The 7,468-nt window shown below is 50.7% G+C and overlaps 1 pseudogene; it reads right to left on the minus strand.

Moving 5' to 3' along the window:
• Nucleotides 1-5,874: 5,874 nt before the first annotated feature.
• Nucleotides 5,875-6,961, minus strand: LOC102423706 (annotated as a pseudogene).
• Nucleotides 6,962-7,468: the final 507 nt, after the last annotated feature.

Consider the following 7,468-nt stretch of genomic DNA (forward strand, 5'->3'; position numbering starts at 1 on the left):
GTCCCTGATGAAACATAAGGGACCACTCCCATGCTGCAATGCTGCAGCTGGCCAGCAGGGGGAAACAGTCAGGCAACACAGGGAAAATCAGCCTCACCCACAGGAAAACGTGAAATGTTCACATTAGTATACACTGAGTGGCCAGATTACTGTGACCGCCCCATCAGTACAATGAAGTGAATTAGTTATGCAAATAATAATAATAATAAAACATTGAGAGTATTTGCTTAGGAAGTTTTCAATATTCAGTATTTTTGGAAGTGTCAATGAAGTACTGATGGGGTGATCATAATAATCTGGCCAGTCATAATAATCTGGCCACTCAGTGTATATTTAATAACTAGAGGCCCAGTGCACAAATTTGTGCATGGGTGGGGTCCAGCCAGCCCGGCCCCAATCAGGGCAGATTGGGGCTGGGCCTGTTGGGAGGTTGGCCAGTTGGTGCACCCTGATTGGGGCCCGATGAGGGCTGGGCCAGCTGAGGGGAGAGGGTGTGGGTGGTGGGCTGGCCCTGCCCCTGATTGTGGTGGGGGGCCGATCTGGGGTGGGGCTGGGCAGAGGGAGGGGCTGCAGGAGGTTGGCCAGCCGGCCCCACCCCGTATTGGGGTTGGGGGTGCAATCAGCGGTGGGGCCGGCCAGGGGGAAGGGCTGTGGGAGGTTGGCTGGCCAGCCCCACCCCCCAATCTGGCTGGTTTGCCTGCCATGGTGTCATAGTGACCAGTCGTTCCGGTCATTCCGATGTTACGGTTGCTGGCTTTTTATATATATATATATATATATATATATATAGACTAGAAGCCCGGTGGACAAATTCATGCACATTTGGGGTCTCTCTGGGTGGCCTACAGGGATCAGGCCAAAACCCACAGTCCAACACCGCCTGCAGCTCCTACCTGCTGCTCCCGTTCATCCCGGCCCCACTGTGCCTGCTGAGGGCTCACGCCCAACCAGTCCTGATCAGGAGAGGCTCACACTGCTGCAGCAGCACTCGCCAGCCATGAGCCCTACGTCTGGTGCCCTCCAAGGGGAGTGGCCTGCAGAATCGGGCTGAAACCGGCTCTCTAACATCCCCTGAGGGGTCCTGGATTTCAAGAGGGCACAGGCCAGGCTGAGGGACCCCACTGGTGCATGATCAGGCCAGGAAGGGACTGCAGGAGGGCTTCAGGGTGTGTCCAGCCCATCTTGCTCAGTCCCGATCGGCCAGACCCCAGCAACAAGCTAATCTACTGGTTGGAACATCTGCCCCCTGGTGGTCAGTGCACATCATAGTGACTGGTCGACCGGTTGACTGTCTGCCCCCTGGTGGTCAGTGCATGTCATAGAGAGCAGTTGAGAAGCCTTAGCATATCATTAGCATATTATGCTTTGATTGGTTGTTTGGTTGTTCTGCCATTCGGTCTATTTGCATATTACCCTTTTATTATATCCTATATAACAAAAGCCGAGGTGGCTTCACGTGGTGTCATCACAAGATGGCCGCCACAAGATGGCCACACGCACAGCGGAGGCGGGGCCTGGTGGCAGCTCTGTGTGGTGAGGCCTGGGGGTCCCGCAGCGCTGCGTGGTGCAGAGGAGGCTGGTCTCAGTGTCTCTGCAGCCTCATGTGGAGGAGGCAAGTCCTGATAGAGGAGGCAGGTCGTGGCAGGGGAGGGCAGTTGGGGGCAATCAGGCTGGCAGGGGAGCAGTTAGGCGTCAATCAGGCCGGCAGGGGAGCGGTTGGGGGGTGATCAGGCTGGCAGGCAGGCAAGTGGTTAGGAACCAGCAGTCCCGGATTGCAAGAGGGATGTCCGACTGCCGGTTTAGGCCCAACCGGGAGTTGGACATCCCCCAAGGGGTCCTATATTGAAGAGGGTGCAGGCTGGGTTGAGGGACACCCCTCCCACTCCCACCCCCATGCACGAATTTTGTGCACTGGGCCTCTAATAGGATAATAAAAGAACAAGCGAAAATAGAGAAAAGCTTTACCACATTTAAAGATTACCAGGTACGCCACCCCCCCTCCTCCCCTACCCCTGGCTGCTCTGAAAAGCTATCTTTGCGTTGTTCCTTTGCTGCAGCCACTTCAGTCACGTGCCTCCGCTGCCACCACGGCTACGGACTCTGGCAGCTTCCTCAACAAAGTCCTCCAATTCTCAGTCTTTTTAAAAAATCTGCTGCCCCACCATGTCAGATGAGGCCATGGACACCAGCTCCGAGATCACCACTTAAAGGAGAAGGCACAGGATGGAAGTGACACGCCTGCCAATGGGAACGCTAATGAGGAAAATGGGGAGCAGGAGGCTGACAGGAGGCAGATGAAGAAGAGGAAGGAGGAGAGGGGGAGGAGAGGAGGAGAAAGAAAAGAAGGGAGGAGGAGGAAGAGGGGGAAGGTGACGGTGAGGAAGAGGATGGAGATGAAGATGAGGAGGCTGATTCAGCTACTAGCAAACAGGCAGCTGAAGATGATGAGGATGACGATGTTAACGCCAGGAAGCAGAAGACCGATGAGTGTGACTAAACAGCAAAAATGAAAAGTTAAAGGCCTCCGTGACCTATTCACCCTCCACCCTCCATCTCATAATCTATACCTGGTCACCTTGGCGTACAGAGTCCGCTTCTCCTCCACCCAATCAAAACCACGTGAATTTGCAACAGGGGATGAAAAAAAGACCCAATCTTCCAAGGCCCTGCTTTTTTTTTTTTTTTTTTTTTCTTAAAAGTGCTTTAAAAGGAAAATTTGTTTGTATTTTTTATTTATATTTTACACTTTTGTTCATATTATCAGGGGTCAGCCATTTTTAATGATCTCGGGATGACCAAACCAGCCTTTGTCCTACTTCTGACTTTACTTGTGGTGTGACCATTATAATTTCAAAGGAAAAAAAAAAAAAACACCTTGTAAGGAAAGCAAAAACAACAACAAAACTCTCTTATTCCGAGCATTCCAGTAACTTTTTGTGTACGTGCTTAGCTGTACTATTAGTAGTTGGCCTGTATGAGATGGTTAAAAAGGCCAAAGATAAAAAGTATCTTTGTTTTTCTGTCCATGAAGCTGCTGTTTGTTTGTATATTTATTTTGACCTGTTTGATGTATGTGTGAAGCAATGTTGTCCAACAATAAACCGGAATTTAATTTTGCTGAGTTGTTCTAAAAAAAATTACCATGTACTTTGTGAAGTGAGCATCCCCACCCTCCCATTTCTGTCCCTTAACCCAGGCCGGCCCAGTATCTGGGAAGAGGCCTGCATTTCTTTGTGAGAATATACTTAAGCAGAAGGTGATGTCTTATTTTCCCTTAACATGAAACCGCTTTGGTTCCGGTCCAGGTGGCCAGGGTGGAGTAGACTGGACCCTTTCTTGGGCCAAGGATGTGGGCAAAGAGGGGCAGACCCCAGGGCCGGGGCTCAGCAACAGCAGCCGGTGCTTCTTTCGAGGTGCTGAGCAGCGCCATGGTTCTAATGGGTCACTAGTTGCCCTGGCCGGGGTGAGGCCCAGGGATATGTATGGGCTGTGGGCACAGTTCCCACAGCAATGCGAAAGGGGCCTGAGAGGTAAGCTTCACCCCAGCACCTACACCCTCCCAACAGCGCTTTGGTTTAGCGGTGAGCCTGCGTCACTCTCACTGGGCTCCCCCTGGCCTGGCTGATGCAACATGGCCTGGAAGTTGAGTAGAAGCACGGAGCCCTCAATGTTGGAGCCGCCAGCAGAGGGCAGCCTTTGCACACCCACGGCGGCAGCCCCTGGAGGCCACGTGACACCAGCTTTGCATCATCCCTCCGGGCGTCCAGCGGCCCAGGAGCAAGGCTCTCGGACTCGCCACCGCCAGGGCTGAGCCCGCAGGAATGCATCTGGGCGTCGGAGGGAGCAGCGCCCCAAGCTTTTTGTGCCGCGGAGCCTGACCTGCTGCTGGCGTCACAGACAGAGTTCGTGGGTCCCCCGCAGACCTGCAGCTGTACACTCGGTCTTACCTACAGGCTGGCTGTGATGGCTCAGAAAGGCAGCCGCTCGGAACTCACTGCTCGCTCCCAGAGATACGGTGTTAGAAGCTGCTTTTTTGTCTTAGTTATTTTAAAAAAGAGGCTTCAGTACTGACTTAGTAATGGTTTTACAGGATGGAATGAAGCCCCCCTCCCCCCGTTTTCACATTTACTCACACACAGTACCCTGGGAGTGAGTGTGGCTGGCACCCTGGGGCCCCGTAGAGTCTGTCAGGCTTTCATAATCCGGACAGAGGACAGAGGAGCTGGGGAAAGGAGGCCAACCGAATACCGGATGTTTGCAACCCCTGGCGTCACCATCATCCATTGTCTTCAGGTATCTATGGAAACCCCTGAATACTGATGTGCTCCACTGTCCTGAAACAAATGGACTCAAAAGTCCCCTTTCTGCCAGCCAGGTGATAAAGTGATTGCCCAGGGCTCAGGGTCCATCAACATCCTCATCTCCGTCATCCAAGGGCTTGAAGTGCCAGAGCTTGACCTCTAGCTTCCTGCAGACAGAGCCAAGCCCTTCCCCCACCTCCTTCCCCAGCAGCGTTATAATCCGCTGTCAGCGTTCCCCCTCTACAGCCACCGGACCTGCCCCTCTCTCCACTTTCTCCAGCCTCTTAGCTTTCACCTGTAGCTTTTTAAGATTATTATGATATTAAATACATTTTTTTTTATTTTGGAATAATTGTGGATTTGCAGAAAAGTTGCAAAGATAGTTCCAATGGTTCTTTTTTAAATATGTTTGCAAAGATAGTTCCAATGGTTCTTTTTTAAATATGTTTTTATTGATTTCAGAAAGTGGAAGGGAGCGGGAGAGAGAAATAGAAACATCAAGGATGAGAGAGAATCATCATTGGCTGCCTCCTGCATGCCCCCCATTGGGGATCGAGCCAGCAACCGGGACCTGTGTCCTGACTTGGATTTGAACCGCAACCTCCTGGTTCATAGGTCAGCGCTTAACCATTGAGCCATACTGCTGGGCCCAATAGTTCTTGTGTGTTCCTCTCCCATGGCCATGGTACATCGGTCAAAACCCAGAAGCCAACACTGGGACTTGACAGCTAAATTTCAAGCTTAATTTGGAGTTTGCTGGTTTTCCCAATAATGTCCTTGTCTGGTCCCATTCAGGAGCGCATGTGGGGTATGAGGCTGCATGTAGATGTAGCTCATTTCTCATGCAGGCCCTGGATCATCCTGCCAGCCTGTACTCTCCACCCTAGGCCCCAGGGAGAAAAGACACCCTTGATAGTAGTTCTCCATTATCTTGAATGCCTTTGGGTGAAATGATGAAAATGGCCAAAGGGCATCCATTTGACATTCTACCCAACCACCTGAGACACTGGCCTTCCCCCATCCTTTAGAGCAGTGGTTTTCAACCTTCCTAATGCCGCGACCCTTTAATACAGTTCCTCATGTTGTGGTGACCCCCAATTTCATTGTTACAAATTGAACATAATTAAAGCATAGTGATTAATCACAAAAACAATATGTAATTATACGTGTTTTCCGATGGTCTTAGGCGACCCCTGTGAAAGGGTCGTTTGACCTCCAAAGGGGTCACGACCCACAGGTTGAGAACCGATGCTTTAGAGGTACCCACTGGCCTCCTTATCTCTACAGTTGCCTCACTATCAAGATTCTAAGTATTAGTCATTCATTATTTAGTATAAACTGCAGGCTTTGCTGCCGTGCTGCACATTACTGAGATGTGAAGATGGGGAGTTCTCTGGGACAGGAATCATCTAGAATCTCGAGTAATAGTAGGAATTAAAGCCTCTTTGAAAATCCCATTAATTAAAGAAAGTCCCCTCCTTTTTAAAAAATATATATATATGATGAAAATGGCCAAAGGGCATCCAAAGGGTATATATATATATATATATATATATATATATATATATATATAAAGAGAAGTAAGCTTTATTTCCTTGTTTCTCAAATAGAGTTGGCTGAGCTGGTTGCTTTTTGGTAATTAATCAGAGACCAAATCCCATATCCTCGTCCGACTCCTCCGACTCTTCCTTTGCTTCAACCTTGGCTGGGGCTGCAGCAGCAGCAGGAGCAGCAGTGGTGGCAGCGGCCACAGGGGCAGCAGCCACAAAAGCAGATGGATCAGCCAAGAAGGCCTTGACCTTTTCAGCAAGTGGGAAGGTGTAATCAGTCTCCACAGACAAAGCCAGAACTCGCTTGTACCCATTGATGATAGAATGGGCTACTGACGCAACAGTTGGGTAACCAATCTGAAGGCATACCCTGGCAACATTTCGGACACCCTCCAGGAAGCGGGAATGCAGAGTTTCCTCTGTGATGTCAAGCACTTCCGGGTTGTAGATGCTGCCATTGTCAAACACTTGCTGGATGGTCAGCCCAAAGGAGAAGGGGGAGATGTTCAGCATGCTCAGCAGTGTGGCTGCGCTGGCTCCCACTTTGTCTCCAGTCTTAATCAGCTGTGCATCACTCAGGATTTCAGTGGTGCCCCTGGAGATTTTAGTGGTGATGCCTAGAGCCTGGAAGAAGGAGGTCTTCTCTGGCCCCAGACCAGTGTTCTGGGCTGGCACAGTGACTTCACACGGGGCAATGGCACCAGCACGGGCAGCAGCTGGCACCTGATTGGCCAGCAGCATGTCCCTGATCTCAGTGAGGTCCTCCTTGGTGAACACAAAGCCCACATTCCCCGGATATGAGGCAGCAGTTTCTCCAGAGCTGGGTTGTTCTCCAGGTGTCCTCGGGTGGCCTTGCGCATCATGGTGTTCTTGCCCATCAGCACCACAACCTTCCCGCGGAGGGACCTGCGGATCTGCTGCCTCTGCTTGGAGCCCACATTGTCTGCTCCACAATGAAGCATTTTGGATAATCCTCCAGAAGTTGGATGATCTTAAGGAAGTAGTTGGACTTCCAGGTTACTCCGTCTTCCCTGGGCATCACAGTGGTGCGTCAGGGATTGCCACGCAGGGTTTAAAGACGATGTCACTCCCACGAGGAAGCCTGGCAAGAGGAAGCTAAATATATTTTTATTGATTTCAGAGAAGAAGGGAGAGGGAGAGAGAGAAACACCACTGATGAGAGAGAATCATTGATTGGCTGCCTCCTGCACGCCCCCTACTGGAGATTGAGCCCACAAGTCAGGCATGTGCCCTTGACTGGAATCGAACCTGGGACCCTTCAGTCTGCAGGCCCACACTTTATCCACTGAGCCAAACCAGCTAGGGCACTCCTTTTTTTTTTTAATTTAAATTCTTTATTGTTAAAAATATTACATAAGTTTCCCTTTTCCCCCATTGACCTCTCCCCAGCCACTCCCAACCCCCAGCACATGCCCTCACCCCCTGCTGTCTGGGTCCATTGATTATGCTCATATGCATGCATACAAGTCCTTTGTTTGATCTCTTACCCCCCACCTGCTTTCTCTCTTCGGTTGGATGGTCTATTCAATGCTGCTATGACTCTGGCTCTATTTTTGTTCATCAGTTTATGTTGTTCATCCCCCACTCCTGTGGCCC

This window comes from Myotis lucifugus, unplaced genomic scaffold (assembly GCF_000147115.1).
Source record: "Myotis lucifugus unplaced genomic scaffold, Myoluc2.0 scaffold_198, whole genome shotgun sequence".
NCBI lineage: Eukaryota > Metazoa > Chordata > Mammalia > Chiroptera > Vespertilionidae > Myotis > Myotis lucifugus.